The sequence below is a fragment of the Nyctereutes procyonoides genome, unplaced genomic scaffold (genome assembly GCF_905146905.1).
Source record: "Nyctereutes procyonoides isolate TBG_1078 unplaced genomic scaffold, NYPRO_anot_genome, whole genome shotgun sequence".
Lineage (NCBI taxonomy): Eukaryota > Metazoa > Chordata > Mammalia > Carnivora > Canidae > Nyctereutes > Nyctereutes procyonoides.
Genome location: NW_026575132.1, coordinates 33,279,702 through 33,298,316, shown reverse-complemented (window position 1 = coordinate 33,298,316; position 18,615 = coordinate 33,279,702). Strand labels below are relative to the sequence as shown.

The 18,615-nt window shown below is 40.3% G+C and overlaps 1 protein-coding gene across 4 annotated transcripts in view; it reads right to left on the bottom strand.

Annotated features, from left to right (window-relative positions):
• The window catches only part of MARCHF8 (membrane associated ring-CH-type finger 8), a 161,903-nt gene extending 155,160 nt beyond the window's left edge, over window positions 1-6,743 (bottom strand). For 3 of the 4 annotated variants that reach the window (XM_055345016.1, XM_055345018.1, XM_055345024.1), the window contains exon 1: window positions 6,622-6,743. The gene's annotated coding sequence lies outside the window, so the exon portion shown is untranslated. Of the gene's footprint in view, window positions 1-6,094 lie in introns of all 4 variants that reach the window. The other variant, XM_055345017.1, reaches the window with a different exon arrangement.
• Between the last annotated feature and the right edge of the window lie 11,872 nt (window positions 6,744-18,615).

Here is an 18,615-nt window from a genome sequence, read left to right as displayed (position 1 = left end):
ACTGGGAATAAAACATGAGAGTCTGCTTACCACTCTATCATAATGTTGGATTTGAGTTCCTAGCAAATGTAATAATAAGCCAAAGAAAAGAAATGAAAAAGGAAAGAAAGAAGGCAGGCAAGAAGGGACAAAGAAATGGCATACGGATTGGAAAGGAAGAAGTAAAACTGTCTTTATTCAGTGACTGCATATATAGAAAATTCTTTAAAAGTAACCAAAAGACTACTAGAAATAGTATGTGAATTTATAAAGGCTGCCAAATACAAAGGTAATATACCAACAAAACCAACTGTACTTCTGTATATTAGCAATGAACAAGTGGAAAATTATTTTTAATCCCATTTACATTACAATCCCATAACATCAAAAAATATAAAACATTAAGATACAAACTTGACAAAATATGTATATGACATGTACACTACAAAATTAAAAACAGTTCTTTGAAACAAATCTTTGAAAATAAAGAACAAAGGTAAAGGATTTATACTAACTGATTTCAAACCACACATAAAGCTACAGTAAGAAAGGCAGTACAGTACTGATAAAAGGACAGAACTTAATAGAATAGTGAGTGAGTCCAGAAACAGATCCACATATATATCACCAGTTGATTTCCAACATAAAATGGCAAGATAATGCAATGGGCAAAAAGCACACATAAAAGACAAGAAATTTAATAGGAAAAGGATAATCTTTTCAACAAATGATAACAAAGCAACCATGTATTCATAAAGGAACATAGATTCCTACCTCCTACAACATATGCTATTAACCCCTAAAAATAGGTCATAGACCTAAATATAAGAGCTAAAACCATAAAACATTTAGAAAGAAACTTCTAAAAAAAAAATAGAAGGAAACTTCTATGGCCTGATTTTCTTGATATAACAGTATTTCCAATAACTTTGTATATTAATAAACATACATCTTTTACATTTTTTAAAAGATAAGAAAAATAAAGGACAAAGAGAATCTTTAAAACTTTTTTAAACGTCTTAATTTTTAAAATCAAATATCCTCCCTTCCACCAATGACTTTTTCAAGTGTACAATTCACAGAATTGTGCAACCACCACACAATCAATTTTAGGACATTCACCATCCTAAAAAAAAACAAAAACATTATCAATTCTCCCGTCTACCCACAGCCCAATTCCCAGCACTAGGCGATCACTTGATGTATTTTCTGACTCTATAGATTTGTATATTCTAGACATTCTGCGTAAACATAACCATATAATACGTGGCCTTCTGTGACTTTTATCATTTAGTATCTCCTTTTCAAGGTTCATCTATGTTGTAGCTTGAATCTGTACTTCATACTTTATGGCTGAGTAATATTCTACTGTATATATATAAACCACATTTTATTTATATCCATTTGCCAACCTGTATACATTTGTTTCTACTTTTGGGCTATTACGAATACTGATGCTGTGAACATCTGCATATAAGTTGTTGTGAATATATATTTTAATTTTTCTTTGGGTATAAACCTGGGAATTGCTGTATCATTTGCTATCCCTATGTTCAGCTATTTGAGGAAGTACCAGACTGTTTCCCAAAGCAGCTGCATCACTTTACATTCTCAATGATAGTGTATGAAGATTCCAATTTCTCCACTATCTGCAACAGTTGTGATTATCTGTCTTTTGATTATAGCCATCCCTGTGGGTATGACATGGTATTTCACTGCAGTACTGATTTACATTTCCCTGGTGGCTAATGAGATCAAGCTTCTTTTCAGGTGTTTACTGGCCACTCATATGTCTTGTCTGAAAAAATGTCTATTCAAATCCTTTGTTTTTAAAATAAGGTTTTTTTGTTGAGGTGTAAGACTTCTTTACATACTCTGGATACTTGACTTTCATTAGTAGATATGATTTGCTCATATCAAACAACAAAGAGAGCATGTAGACAGGATATCAACAGAAACTCTTAAACACTGAGGGGAGGCAACCAAAACAGCACTACAATGTAAGGTAACTTGCAATATTTAGAAAATTACAGATGCCCATACCTACAAGCACCAACTCCAATCCTAGGTGTTTACCTCAGTGAAATCCTTACACTTGGTAAAAACTAACATGGGTGGACCTTGTGGGGGGAGGGAAAACATGAATGAAATGTAGTAACCTAAGTGGAAAAGTCATAGAAAAAAATCCGCATAGTATGATGCCATTTACAGAAAGTTCAAAAACATACAAAAGTAAACTGTTTGGGGTGGGGGGAGTGTACACACTAAAATAAGTTCATGAAGAAAAGCAAAGAAATGATAGAATTCAGTAAGGTGGTTACTTCTGAAGGGAAGGAAGGGGGTGTCTAGTCAGGAAGGGGCACAAAGATTTCAATGGTGTGATAATATTCTGGTTTTTGAGCTTTATATATGCAAATAATACATTTTTGCATGTGTGATATATTTCATAAACAAATTTTTCAGGGAGCTACACTGATATATAAAGATCTCTGTAATCCCAATATACTTAATGCAAATGAGTATCATAGTGAACCAAAAACTACATATAAACAATATTATCCATTATTTTTAACCCAACAACGTGTATGCTTTGTAAAACTGAGAAGACAGATTACCTGCCTTTTCCTGCTTCTCCCTGTCTTCTCAACCATGATCTGGTTTATTTTTACTTTTTTTTTTAAATTTTTTATTTATGATAGTCACACACACACAGAGAGAGAGAGAGGCAGAGACATAGGCAGAGGGAGAAGCAGGCTCCATGCACTGGGAGGCTGACGTGGGACTCGATCCCAGGTCTCCAGGATTGCACCCTGGGCCAAAGTCAGGCACTAAACCGCTTTGGCACCCTGGGCCAAAGTCAGGCGCTAAACCGCTGCGCCACCCAGGGATCCCCATGATCTGGTTTAACTACTACCACCGCTAGGAGGTTCTGCCACTCAAGCTATCAACTTGATGGGCTCTTATCCTCCTCTCAATTTCCACTGTATTTGTATTACCTCAAGGCCCTCATCACATTATGCCTAGAATGCATGTAATTTAACTCCTCTGTCAAAGATAAGTACCTAAATGTCTAGAATACTGATTCTATCAGCCTGACTCATAGAAGGTTCTCAGTTTTTGTTGACTATTGAATAAATGAATTTGAAAATTCAGGAGTTTCAGAGAGAAGTGAGTAAAGATTTGGCCTAGGTTTTCTTTAAATCTCTCAAAAACTGAGGAATTAAATAATTATACTCCTTGAAAAAGAATTTCAATATTGAAACTCTTCAAGACATAGCAAATACAAGATTAACAATAGTTGGTTAAAATATAAAATGTAAAATGTTGGGATGCCTGGGTGGCTCAGCAGTTGAGCATCTGCCTTCGGCTCAGGGTGTGATCCAGGGTCTGGGGATCAAGTCTCACATCGGGCTCCCTGTGAGGAGCCTGCTTCTCCCTCTGCCTGTGTCTCTGCCTCTCTCAGTATCTCTCATGAATAAATAAATAAAATCTTAAATATATATATACATATATATGTGTGTGCGCATATATATATAATGTTTATACAGCATACACTGATTATTTTCCATGTCCACAGGCGGCCAAATCAAAGGCATAATAACTTCCAGAAAGATTATTCACCACCGGTACAGTCCACTGCCTTAGAACATGTCTTGAAGTCAGTCATATAACTGGAGGACAGGTAGAGTTGTATCTTTCATAGATAAAAAAAATAGTACATGCCATTTCATGTCCCAAACTTGTTACCTTTAGAAATTTTAGCAACTTTTTTTCTTTCAGATATTTAAACTGTTTACCAGGGCACTTTGGTGGCACAGATTGTTGAGCATCCAACTCTTGGTCTCAGCTCAGGTTCTGATCTCAGGATCATGAGATGAAGCCCCAAGTCAGGCTCCACGCTCAACTGGAGTCTGCTTAAGTCTCTTTCTCTCCCTCTCCTCTGCTACTCCTTACCCCTGTGCTTGCTCAAGCTCTCTCCCTCTCTAAAATAAATAAATAAATATTTTTTAAAAACTTTTATTAAAAATATAAATTGTTTACCACCAAGAGTATGAACCTAAACATTATGTGCTTATGGCAGAAAAAGAACTGCTTCATGGGGGGACAAGTGAAACAGAGCTGTTCAAGAGCTAGCCACTATGGCTGATAATAAACAGGGAGTCATAACTGGTTGAACCAATCCATTCCTGTGTATGCATCTGTAATTTCTTCCTGGAGCTAATTTAAAGGAGACAAAAATAGTGAAAGGGAACAAAGAGGAAAGGAGAAAAAATGGGTGAGAAATATCAGAAAGGGAGACAAACATGAGAGACTCCTAACTCTGGCAAACAAACAAGGTGTGGTGGAAATGGAGGTGGGCGGGGGGGGGGTGACTGAGTGAGGGGCACTGAGGGGGGCACTTGATGGGATGAGCACTGGGTGTTATGCTATATGTTGGCAAATTGAACTCCAATAAATAAATAAATAAATAAATAAATAAATAAATAAATAAATAAATAAATAAGACAAAAATCTTGAAGGTTTGCCAGATTTAGCAAATAAAAATACAGTAAGCCCAGTTAAACTTAAATTTCAGATAAACAATGGATTTTTTTTTTTAGTAATGCATGCCTTATGCAATACTTATACTAAAAACTTTTTCACGGTTAATCTGAAATTCAAATTTCAACTAGGTTATCTGTATTTTATCTTGCAACCGTAACTAAAGCCAAAAAAAAAAAAAATGGAGCAGTAATCAATTCAATTTCCTCACTTTGTAGCCGAAACTAAGACCTAAAGAAAGAAGTGACTTACCTAAACCCACATTAAAGATTAAGGAAGTGAGTTTACTTTGAAAACAAAAAACATATTTCACTAGGTCTCCTTGGGTTCCATTCATAGTCCATTCAACCTCCAATTCTGACTCATCTCACAGAAGCACCAAAGTAGACAAGCTTTAAAAGGCTACAGTTTTTCTCTTTCAATATCAAACTTCAGATTTCAGTAAATCCTTTCTTCGAGAACAACTAACCAGAAAACTAAGCATTTCTCTTAACTTAAAAAATCATCCTGATAATTTTTGGTCTACAGACTACTACTTCATATTGTTTATACGTTCACTCACTATATGAAACAGGACCTCTTTTTCTCCTAAAACCCAGTTCTCTCAAAATCCAGCGTTTCAAAATTTGTAATTTGTTCAAATCATTCCATGACTGTAAGTAAAGACTTTAGGTCATGTATTCTCTCAACTTTTATATTTTTCAGAAGAAATGTCCTAGCCCATTCAGTTGGGTCTAAATAAAAGTCCTGCAAAAAGTCTTCCATTCCCATTCTATACTTGAGCAACTAGGCCAGCAATGAGCATGAGGTCCAACTATTATAAATATACACTTACTTTCCCTGGGCCTGGAGTGCAAGAAATGAAAAGATGGAAAGAGAAAGGTCCATTGGAAATTTGGGGCCTTTTCCAAGTCTATGTGCAGAATATACTAATCGTCTCTCTAATTGCATGACACAGGGTCAAACAAAATTGAAGGAAAAATAATGGAAAATTCCATATAGGCAAAAGACTCCTCTTCCAGACCCTGTCAAATTAACAAACACAGAGCCCTTCCTCAGCAGCATACCAGTGCTTCTCAACCTGTGATCCCTGGAGGCCTTCAGAAGTATTGCAGTGGAACAGGAAGACAGTAAAGCAGACAAAGGTTTCGGTTTTATCTTTTTTTTTTTTAAGATTTTATTTCTTTATTTGAGAGCGAGCGAGAGAGCACAAGCGGGGGGAGGGGCAGAGAGAGGGAGCCGCAGCCTCCCCGCTGAGCAGGGAGTCGGATGTGGGAGCTCCATCCTCGGATCCTGGGACCGTAACTGAGCCGAAGGCAGACACTTAACCCACTGAGCCACACGGGCACACCCCGCCCTCCTTTCCTTAACTGAGGCTTCCAGAGAGGTTCTAAGAAAGGTTTTGTTGCGTCAGAAAAGCCTGGGGGGAAAGGCAGCAACATAAACCATAACGACCTAGTATACAATACGTTTTCTACTAAAAACTTTACCCAGGTGAACATGAATCCAACCCGTGTCAGATGAAAAATCTAAAGACAAACAGGAACTTAGCAATTAAAAGACCAATATCTACCTAAGCTTTCCCTGTGGCAGCTCCCAAAGTACGCAGGTTATGCAGGTCTCTCTCGAGATCACACACGTCAGGGGCGGAAGGTCCTCAGGGAGCACCTAGCCCAGACATTCAGTACAGACGTGGAAACTCAGGCTAGCGCGAGGCTGACTTGCCCAAGGTCTCACAGCCCTCAGAGGCCGGACTTCACCCGGGACTCCAGGCTGGCAGCCCGAGGCCTTCAGCTCCCGACGGATCCTGCGGCCCCTGGCTTGGCCGGGCCCCAGGGGCAGCGTCGAGCAGCCGGGGCGGAAGAGCCCACGGCCCAGGGTCGCCGCCGCCTTTCGGCCGGCTCCACGCCGGGGCGGGGACCCAGGGCGCTACAGAGCCCCGGCTCGGCGGCCGCCCCCGCCCAGCCCACCTGTCGCGGACTGCACAGCCGGCGGCCACACCCCCTGCCGGGGCCGGGGGCTCAGCCGGCCTAGTCTGCTGCGGGCAGCGGCGACTGCACGCGGCGTCACCTACGCCGGTCCCGAGGCCGCAGGAGTTACCTCAGGTGGGCGCTGAGCTCCCGGATGGGCCGACCCGGCCCGCCCGAAGCATGCCGGACACCAGGATGCCGCAGGGCCGCAGCTCCGCCGCCACCGGGCCTGTTTACACCCCTAGGCGGGAGGACGCCGCCGTCTCCTCACGTGACACGCGCGTCACGTGTTCGCCCGGGGCGGGCGAGGGGAGTTGTGCTGTTGCCTGGCAACGACGGCGCGCCGAGGGGCGGGCCGCGGCGGCGCGATCCTTCCACCTCGGTCGGCCTCGGCGGGCGGGAGCGGAGAGCCGGCGCGCCCTGCGGGTGTGCGAGCGGAAGGGGCCTCCCGCCGCTCCTCCTTCATCGCTTTGTGACTCCCGGGCCTTGACCGCTGGTATTGTTAGCGCTTTGCAAGGACGAGGGAATTCGGTCAAGTACTCTGATGTTAAACTTGGAGGAAAAAATGGAAATGATTCCTTACCTAACGCTAGCAAAGGCAGAGCGTTTGTTTACCTTAAGGAACCCTTGTGTTTGCTGTCGCTCTCAGGAGTCCGTGGCTATTCTACAGCCTATTATAGAATGGATGTGAGGAAGGCTTATGGAACTTCCAACTTTTTTCTTTAATTTTTATTTATTTATGATAGTCACACACACAGCAGAGAGAGAGAGAGAGGGAGGCAGAGACACAGGCAGAGGGAGAAGCAGGCTCCATGCACCGGGAGCCCGACGTGGGATTCGATCCCGGGTCTCCGGGATCGCGCCCTGGGCCAAAGGCAGGCAGGCGCCAAACCGCTGCGCCACCCAGGGATCCCAACTTCCAACTTTTAAATCATATTTTTTTATGATTTTCATAAGAACTAGTCCTTGCATATGTAAATACAGATACATCTAAATAAGTGTGTGATTCAGCATTCACCTTTTGTCCACACCGAACTTTCCTGATTATAGCTGATACTTGTTTTTAGCAATTATTTCTACCAAATCTTTTTCCTACATCAGACTTTACAGAACTTTCAGCCACTGCCAATTTCTCCCATAATATGACAAATTTCATAAAAGACTAATAATTTGTACTATTTCTTAGTAAATTCATGAGTGAATTGTGAACAACTACCTTCAAATAGTACAGAATTGTTCTGTTGCCCAGAAGTGATCTACTGCATAATTAATTCCTCCACACAATCCTGATCACTTTGCATACATGGCTAACAGCAAATTGACAGGGTCAAGAGTGTGCTCAAAATACCCTTCAGGTCAGTGCAAGGCCAAGCATCCTCTACATTAACACAACTAAAATGCAACATTACAAAAAGGAGAAAACACAGTCATGAATTTCTCCATACTCATCTTTTCCTACGGAAAATAGGTTACAAGTCCAGTTGCCACAACCTGCTTGACCAGAAGCAGCAGAAGTTCCATGAAAGGAGAAATAATATCTTTCACTGATATACCTTATGCCTATGCCATGCCTGAGAAGCAAAAACAGTTGGCTAATCTGTGGCTTATGAATCCCTAAGACGTGGCAAAGACCCCTCACACATCCAGAGGGATCTGTAAGTTAGGGAGTACTCATGGAGACAATGCTAGGATGAATCATTTCTCTGTAGGCCATTTCTATGTAGGCAGTTTACTTAAACCTTTCTGAACCTCTTCATCTACCTAAAAGAAAGTATCTACTGAATAGTTATGAAGTGAAATAATGCTAGCACTTTAAGTGCTCAATGTTAACCATATTTGACCTTTGGCAAGAGAGTACTGATATAGAAGGTCAGAGTCCTGAGGAAAAGGCAACCGACAATTTCAAAGTGTTCAGGTCCTGGGCCTGGATTCTCAGCCACCTGGACTGGAGTTGAGCATTGCCAGCAAGGAAACAAAGAAATTTTGCATTTAGAATGGAAGACTACCAATAAGAGAATTGCTAATGGGTGACCTGGTCTTCACTTCAAAGGGAACATCGGCCTTATGGCAGCAAGCCAAATTCCACATCCTATTTGTGGTGATGGGGACTCCTCATATACTATCTGTCCACTGCTTCAGCCCACATAGAAAAATTGCCTACCCTCTCCTAGAGTTTGTGGGAAAGAAAGAAGTCACCACCAAATTGCTGAACGTATCTAGTTTGTCAGTTAGGGTTTCATTGCAAACAAAATGCACTGGTAGGTAGGATAAGATGTACTATACTCATATATGACTCCAAACAGCATATTATCTAACACAGTGGGTATATACCAGGGATCTCTAACTAGAGTGATGACTTGCAAAGAGAGAAAGAGGTGAATGATAACCTGCTAAGGCTACAAAGCTATGATGTGGTAGAGCCAGCCTTGAATTTATGTCTCCTGATTCCAAGTCTAAATGACTTTTCCTTTTTATTAAAAAAAAAAATGTGGTTTCACCGTATCTGTTTATTCTATCTTGCTTTTGGCCTTCTTGAGCTATGCTAAATGACAGTTTTGCTTCACATAGTGTTTGGTATATCTCAAAAGTAGAGCCAATAGAATATCCAGATTGATTAGAGGTATATGTAAAAGAACAGAGTGCAGGATGACTCCAAGGTTTTTGGCCTGTACAACCAAAAGGATGGAACTGTCATTTACTTAGATGGAGAAAGGTGTGAAAATAAAGAGAAACCTCACGAAAATGGAGTTGGGAGACCAGCAGGGGGAGCTCTTGTGCCATACCACTTGTCATCAAGTACTGGAAGAATTATCAATTACAGGTCCCAATAGGAAAAGATGTACAGTGAGTGCATCTCCTGTAAGAAATTGACTATCCCAGCAATTCGGCCAATGAGAAACCCTCATCACACCCAAATTCTTGCTTTTCTCTAATGGACTTTTGTTCAAAACAACCCCTCCCAACTTCTTCCTTCATCTCCATAACATAACATTCCTCTCTTATGTTAGACTACCCTAAGGTTGCAATTCTCTGCTATTCACGAATAAAATATTTTTTGCTGGTAAAATAACTGATTTTTATTTGGAAAGTCAACAAAGGATATGTGCATCCTGGGAGAAAAAAAAAACAAGAATTTGATTTTGGATATGCTAAGTTTGACATGCCTATTAGTCATCCAAATAGAGATGCACAGTTAGCAACTGGACAGAAGACACTGGAATTCTGGAGAGAGATAGGGAGATATAAATTGATTGGTCGGTGGTATTTAAAGCCACAAGACTGAATGACATCATACGAAGCAGTAACTTTCATACCTTCTTATCTCAACCCAGGATACAAAATACATTTTCCATACCGACCAAATACATGTAGATAACTTAAAAGTTTCAAGCAGCAAACCTAACTTCCCTATAATTCACTATCTCCATTCTTTTCCACTTTATTCTGTTCCATTTTTAAAACTTCTCCCAACTCAACTGATTTTTTAAACAAATAACAGTATGGTCCTACAGTTTGAAAATCACTGAAAGTTGCTGACCAAGGATATTAATTGTGTAACTACAGGGGAGAAAAAAGATCCAAAGCCTGCTCATATAGCACTTTGGAGATAGGAAGATTAGCAAAGGAAACATAGCAGGAGCAGCCAGAGGTAAGAGAAATGAAATAGAGGAATCCTAAAAGCTAAGTGAAGAAAAATGTTTAGGAAGAAGGAAAAAGTGCCTCAGTGTGTCATTTCATTTGCTGAGAAGTTGAGTAAAATGAGAACTGACCTTTGCATTTAGGAGTGGAGAACTTGAGAACAGAGCAACTAAGATAAAGTGGCAGGGATACAAGCCTGATTTCAGAGATAGTAAATGGTGACAGGAAGCAGATTTCCTTTTGCTGCAAAGACAAGCAGGGGAATGGGACAACAGCAGGCAAGAGATGGGGGGAGGGTTAAGGTTTTCTGTTTAAATATTTATACACTAATAAAAATGGTCCAGTGATAAGAAAATACCAATGCAGAAGAATGACAACTGTAGGAAGGAAATTCTGGAGTTGGCTGGAAGGGTCATCCATAGATAGATGAGCAAGGGGAGTGGGAAGGCACAGATACAGATAGCTTGGTTATATTTGTTGTTAGATGCATATAGAATCTCTTTTCCAGGGGCGCCTGGGTGGCTCAGTCAGTTAAACATCTGACTCTTGATTTCAACCCTAGTCATGATCTCAGGGTCCTGGGATCAGGCTCCACGTGGGGCTTTGCTCAGTGTGGAGTCTGCAGAAGATTCTCCCTCTCCCTTTGTCCTTCCCCCTACTCACACATGCTCTCTCTCTCTCTCAATAAGGTATTATGCTGAGTGAAATAAGTCAATCGGAGAAGGACAAACATTATATGGTCTCATTCATTTGGGGAATATAAAATATAGTGAAAGGGAATAAAGGGGAAAGGAAAAAAACGAGTGGGAAATATCAGAAAGGGAGACAGAGCACGAGAGACTCCTAACTCTGGGAAACGAACTAGGGGTGGTGGAAGGGGAGAAGGGCCGGGGGGTGGGGGTGAATGGGTGGTGGGCACTGAGGGGGGCACTTGATGGGATGAGCACTGGGTGTTATTCTATATGTTGGCAAATAGAACACCAATAAAAAATAAATTAAAAAAAAGAAAAATAATCTTTAAAAAAAGAATCTCTTTTCCAATTGCTCCTAGTTTAGTAAAATAAGAAGCTGAGAGTGAAGACAGGGAGAGGGGTGCTGGTGGTTTCAGGAGAGAAGGGTAAAAACCATCCAGGAGAGTGCTACATCCTAGTCCAGCTTGTGATTTCCTACATGGATGGTTACTGTATCTGTCTCCTGACTTCCATCCATGTCCCCTACAATCTTTTCTCCATACAATCACCAGAGTGATTTTTTTAAAACTTAAGTCAAATTATGTATACCTCCAATATTATTCCAGTTCAGAATAAAATCCAAATTTCATGCCTATGAAGTCCTCCCTTATTTTCTGTTGTCCTCTTACTTGCTTTGCTCATTACCAGGCTTCCTTGCTATTTCTTGGTTTCCTCAGGCATAGAATGCTTTCTCCCATTTCCTCAATTCCTTTGTGACTTTACTTAAATGTCACTTTCTCATAGTGAAGGTCTTTGACCACCCTATCTAAAACAGTTGTTTTATAAACACCCTATTGTGCCTGGTTTTTGTTCTTAACGCTTAATAACATCTGTGGCAGAGACATTTAGAGCTCATTAAATATCTATTCTCACCCCCATAACTCAACTGGGTAAAGCCATTTGACTAGCTCTAACCAACAGACTATAAACAGAATGTATATGCACTTCTAGACAAAGTCATTCAAAAGCCCTCTCTCCCCTGCTGCAACAATCTTAGAGAACAAATGTTGCCTTGGCAAAACCATGCAATGGAAATAACCTGAATCAGCCTGAATTGCTTCATCAGGCAGCTATCCTGGGAAGTTGCCTGGCTCAGTGGATTTTGCATGGGTGAAGAATAAACTATGTTGTGTTAAACCAATGAGCTTTGGGGGTTAATTTGTTACCACAGCAATATATAGATTGTTATGGTCTGAATTATGTCTCCCCAAATATGTTGAACCCCTAACCCCCAGAATCTCATACTGTGATTGTATTGGAGACAGAGTCAGCAGTTAGTTAGGTTCTAACAGGATACCTGGAGGACAACAACGAGGAGGTCTGGCCAGCTATCAGGGAAAGTCAGAGACCTGTCCTGGCAGCACTCACAAAAAGCCAGCTCAAACCTGACAAAAACAAAAACAAACAAACAAACAAAAAACCCTGAGACCCAGGATGGAGGATGCCATGACAGGAAACCTCTGACTGAATTAGAAAGAAAAAGTGAGAAACCGGCTTCCTGTCCCAAGTAATAACTATTCCACCCCCTAGTTAACAACTATCTATTAAAGATAGAAACCAAACCCAACCCCAGGGCACACAGGTCTTTCTCTCTCTCTCTCTCTCTCTCTCTCTCTCTCCTCTCACATCTTGAGAGTGTACTTTTCGCTTTAATAAACTTTCCCATTTCCATTACTTATCTGCTATGCTGCGTGTCTGTCCTTGAATTCCTTCTCCTGATGAGACCAAGAACTTTGGGTGACTTTTTCAGGTCTGGATGGGTTGAGGCCCCAGGGCACAGAGTCTCCCCAGTTCACTCCACAACAATAGGGCATTTGAAGAGGTGATTAAGGCAAAATATGGTCATTAGGGTGGGCCCTGATACATTAAGATTGGTGTCCACAAAGGAAGAGATTAGAACACACATTTCCTCCATGCATTGGAGGAAAGACCACGTGAAGACATGAGGAGATGGGGACTATCTGCAAACCAATGGCATTCTTCTCAGAAGAAACCAACTCTGCCAACTCCTGGATCTCTGACTTCTAGCTTTCCAATTTGTGAGAAAATAAATCTGTTCTGTAAACTGCCCACTTTATGGTACTTTGTTATAGTAGCCCTAGTAACTAAACACAGCAACCGAACACACCGATACTCCATCTGGCATATTTACTTTTTATTTGTTTTTCTTCTAGAATGTAAGCATGCAACGAAAGCAGGAATTTTGGTTTAGTTAAACACTACATCTGCATCACTTACAATAGTGCATGACACCTAATAGATGCTCAATTAATATTTATTGAATAACTGAATACTGTATTTAAATGAAATTTTTAAGAAAGATTTACTTGAGAGAGCAAAAGAAGGGGGAGGAGCAGAGAGAAAGACAGAACCTCAAGTAGACTCTCTACTGAGTGTAAAGCCCAACATGGAACTCGATCCCACAACCTTGAGATCATGACCTGAGCCGAATCCAAGAGTCAGGCACCCAACTGAGTCAACCAGGTGCACCTTAAAGGAAATGTTTTTCAAGAAAATCATTTTGGGGTGCCTGGGTAGCTCAGTCAGTTAAGCATCTGCCTTTGGCTCATGATCCCAGGGTCCTGGGATCAAGTCCCACATAAGGGTCCCAGCTCAGTGGGGAGTCTGCGTCTCCCTCTGCCCCTCCCTCAGCTCCTGCTCTATCAAATAAATAAAATCTTTAAAAAAAATATAGCACCATTTTCCTGTAAGCTACAGCTTTGACTATGTTGTGCACATTTTAATAAGCACTATTTATAAATGTTGGTATAAAATAATATATTCTAGAATTTTTTTAAGTGTGAAGAATTTTTTAGCTTCAGTTATTGCTGCACTTTGTATTGACAGCATTTTACAACACAGTAATTCTAAGAATATAGTGTTTAAAAATTCTTTTTATATTTTACAGAGATTTTCATGCCCCCAAAGTTAATTATTTCATGATTTAAAATCTTCAATATTTTTAAAACTGCACATTACCATATACGGGTAGAAAATATTGAGTGACAAAAGATGTTTAAAACTGTACATGAAATTCCTTTCCTGTTTACCAATAAATGTGGCATAAGATTTTTTAAAAATATCCTAGAGAATCTCTTTGTTGATACTTCTGTCCATGTATATTTTAGTAAATGGTGATGCTCTTATTCACCAGATCCATTACTCTAATTTTCTAATGGAGGAAGAATAAAATATACTTACCATTTTTTGTGGAACAGTTATCTATCAATTTAAGACCAAAATTAACAGCAATATAGGAAATTCAGAAACAGGTATTTGGTTTATATTTCATGGACGATGCTGCTGTTCCAACCTTATAAAATAAAGCAGTCTGGGGATCCCTGGGTGGCGCAGCGGTTTAGTGCCTGCCTTTGGCCCAGGGCGCGATCCTGGAGACCCGGGATTGAATCCCACGTCGGGCTCCCGGTGCATGGAGCCTCTTCTCCCTCTGCCTATGTCTCTGCCTCTCTCTCTCTCTCTCTCTCTCTCTCTCTCTCTCTCTCTCTGTGTGTGTGTGACTATCATAAATAAATTAAAATTTTAAAAAAATAAAAAAATAAATAAAGCGGTCTGCTTTCCAAATTCTAAAAATTAATACAGTCTCCCCATCTTACCATCCAAAGCAGTGTCCTTTGGTTTCTTTAGGAAAAGGAAAGGTTAAAGGGTTGTTGATTATGGAAGAACAATTTTGATTTGGGACCTTCCATACACATAAATCATACTGAGTGGCCAGACACTTATTTTACAGAACAGTTTAAAACACACACAGGAGCCAAATCAACTTGTTCCACCAGCCCTTTGAGGGGAAAATAATCCAACACTCATAAAACTATTCCACTTGATAGGATGCATATCAACAATAAATGCCTTAAATTTTAACCAGCAAGGTGTCTAGTTTGATTTTTAAAATGGTAAAGTCACACATTTTAAAAGCAAATATAGGGCAGCCCGGGTGGCTCAGCGGTTTAGCGCCTGCCTTCAGCCCAGGGCATGATCCTGGAGACCCCAGGTCAAGTCCCATGTCAAGCTCCCTGCATGGAGCCTGCTTCTCCCTCTGCCTGTGTCTCTGCCGCCCCCCCGTCTCTGTCTCTCATGAATAAATAAATAAAATCTTTTAAAAATTTAAAATTTTTTTAAATTTTAAATAAAAATAAATAAAAGCAAATATAGTTGAAATTGTGAATCAATTTTAAGTTTGAACCTAATGAATGATACAGGAGCAAGGGTTAATAAATCAATATGCCTTGAATTTGTTCAAGCACTGATATTTCTGTATACAGAGATTTAGCATATATAACAGCTATTATGAAAAGTGGAGAAATTTCCTCAGAAATTAAAATATTAAAACTAAGTTAAAATAAAGTAGTATTAGTGTTCCACATAGTGTAAAATTTGAAAGTTTACATGACCCAGCTGACTATGTGTGAAAATACAAAGTGGGTATTAAAAGTGATATTAAATATTTCAATATTTAAAGCCAGTTTGTAATTGGGAGAACATCTAAATCCTTATTTTAGGGATCCCTGGGTGGCGCAGCGGTTTGGCGCCTGCCTTTGGCCCAGGGCGCTATCCTGGAGAGCCAGAATCGAATCCCACATTGGGCTCCCGGTGCATGGAGCCTGTTTCTCCCTCTGCCTGTGTCTCTCTCTCTCTCTCTCTCTCTCTCTCTCTCTCTCTCTTGTGTGTGTGTGTGTGACTATCATAAATAAATAAAATTTTTAAAAAAAGAGAATAATAAAAAAATAAATCCTTAATTTAAAAACACAAATGAAGTGAAAGCTTTAAACTGGTACAGACTGTTGACACTTGTATTTCAAGTTTGGAAATACATATTTGCAAGCAGCAATACAAAAATATTCACGAAGAATGCATAATCTCTGAATATTATTAAAACATCCCTGCTACCAATCTACAAAACTGGGGGCACCTGGGTGACTCAGCAGTTGAGCATCTGCCTTCGGCTCAGGTTGTGATCCTGGAGTCTTGGGATCGAGTCGCACATCAGGCTCCCCTGAAGGAGCCTACTTCTCCCTCTGCCAATGTCTCTGCCTCTCTCTCTCTCTCTGTCTCTCTCCGTGTGTCTCTCATGAATAAATAAATAAAATCTAAATGAATAAATTACTACTCTTGATACGTCTATGTAGGGAGAGAAATTCATTTTCAAAACAAAATTCAGTCTTTAGCTGAGAACAGTATGATGACAGTCTTTTTTTTTTTTAATTCTTAATTCTTTTGGGATTGGTAAGAATGCAAGATTTCAGATGAGAGGGCCCACAAAGGAACCAGGGTTGTCTTATGGTATCTAGTTAAGGCAGAGCTGGGAACGCCTCAGGGTCATCTACATCAGAAATACTTGTCAGTTCTGCCTCAGTTTGGATATCCACCATGCCCACCACCTCATCCACCCTTAGCAACACATCATGGGCAAACAAGGTCTCCAAAATTGATCTCCAGCTAAGAATATCACTTGCTGGCTTTCAGATATGATGGTCTGTAACCAAATCTGCAGTATAAGCGTCTTCACTCTTTGACTATGAAGAAAAAATCCCTTCTTCTACTGCCCATTGGCACCTTCATTTGGTTTTCCTTTTTCTTTATATATCAATCTTTATTTTTTTATTTAATAATAAATTTATTTTTTATTGGTGTTCAATTTGCCAACATACAGAATAACACCCAGTGCTCATCCCATCAAGTGGCCCCCTCAGTGCCCGTCACCCATTCACCCCCACCCCCCGCCCTCCTCCCCTTCCACCACCCCTAGTTCGTTTCCCAGAGTTAGGAGTCTTTATGTTCTGTCTCCCTTTCTGATATTTCCTACCTATTTCTTCTCCCTTCCCTTCTATTCCCTTTCACTATTTTTTACATTCCCCAAATGAATGAGAACATATATTAAATCCTACTTTTTCCCGGTCCTTAATTTTGAATAGCTTTCCGCTCATCCAAAGTCATTTCTTCTGGACCCTCTTTCTTTACTTCTTCAACTTCGTTCCCCTTATATTCAGTGTCTGCAACTGGATGTTCTTCACCTTCAGGTGTTTCCTCAGTCACATTTGATTGGTCCAAGTCACTGCAGTTATATTTGTTTCTGAATGTATTTTGGAGACTCTATTAACTCATCTTCAATGGTTGGTCTTCTTCCAACACATCTTATTTTAAGTGACATTGACAGCTACATCTCCTCTTTCTTGCACACCACCCCAACATGAGAGGTCACCTGGTTCTTGGGACTCTTTATGCAGTGTTTGCCTGCTTCATTGGAGTTGGTCTGGACTGCAGCCTGAACTGTGCTCTTGGCCCCAGGGACCCCAATGACGGCTCCGCCAGCTTTTTTTCTTGTTCTCTACTGACTTCAACAACTCAAAGGGGTCTGATTTGTCATCAAATAACTGGTCACATCGGTTGGTGACCATGCAGCTGAAGTCTTCCTGTGAGTGCCCAGGCATGATGGTGGCTGGGCGGTGAGTTCCTTCACAGACTGAGGCATGCAGCGGGGAACCAAGAGCACCTACTTCAGCTCTTCCCTCCCACAATATGCCTGTGCTCAAAGTGGAATTTTTTTAAAAAGATTTCATTTATTCATTCATGAGAGAAACACATGAAAAGAGAGAGGCAGAGACACAGGCAGAGGGCTCCATGCAGGGAGCCCGATGTGGGACCTGATCCCGGGTCTCCAGGATCACACCCCGGGCTGAAGGCGGCGCTAAACCACTGAGCCACCTGGGCTGCCCTCAAAGTGGAATTTTTATAAAGGAATAAAATACTTGAGAAAATAGATCCCTACTATTTGTCCCATTTTACTCTCTACCAAAATGTTAAATCCATCTTGTTTTTCACTATAAACTTGTCCTGCTATGTCTACAATAGGTATTAAGGTACATACTACCTAGTCTATTCCAATTCTGTTCGCACATCTTTTTTTTAACTATTTTTTAGAATAGTTTTTGATTTACATAAAATTTGCATAGTATAAAGATTTCCTCTATATCCCACATAGTTTCTCCTATTAATATATTAATTAGTATAGTATATTAAAGTCCATGCTTTACTCAGCTTTCCTTAGTTTTTACCTCATATCCCTTTCTTTTTCCAGGATCCCATCCAGGATCCCACATTACTTTTAGTCATCACATCTTCTTAGGCTTGTCTTATCTGTGACAGCTTCTCAGAATTTGTTTTTGATAACTTTGACAGTTTCAAGAAGTACAAGTCAGGTGTTTTGTCAAATATACCTCAGCTGAGTATTTCTAATGTTTTCTCATGGGGAGAGTGGGGTTGCAGAGTTTTGAGAGTAAGTGCCATTCTTACTACTCATACTATCAACATGACGTATCATTGTTGATGTTGATCACCTGACTAAGGTAGTGTTTGCCAAATTTCTCCACTGTAAAGTTACTCTTTTCCTTCTTTCCATTGGAAAGAGGTTACTAAGCACAGAGCACAGTTAAAGGATGGGGAGTTAGTTATACGCTCAAGAGAGGACTATGTACGGAATTATTCTGTACAGGAGACATGCCTTTTTCTAGAATTTCAAATTTTATTTAATCATTTGTTTATATAACTATAGACTTATCGATACTTATTTTGTACTTTGAGTTATAATCCATACTACTTTACTGCTCACATTGTATCAGGTTTGGCCACTGGGAGCTCTGTTAGTGGCTACTGTGTTCCTCTGACATACCCCCCTTATGATTGTACATTTTTTTTGTCGTGGTGGATTTTTAAAAAATCATTTCCTTTCTGGAACTACA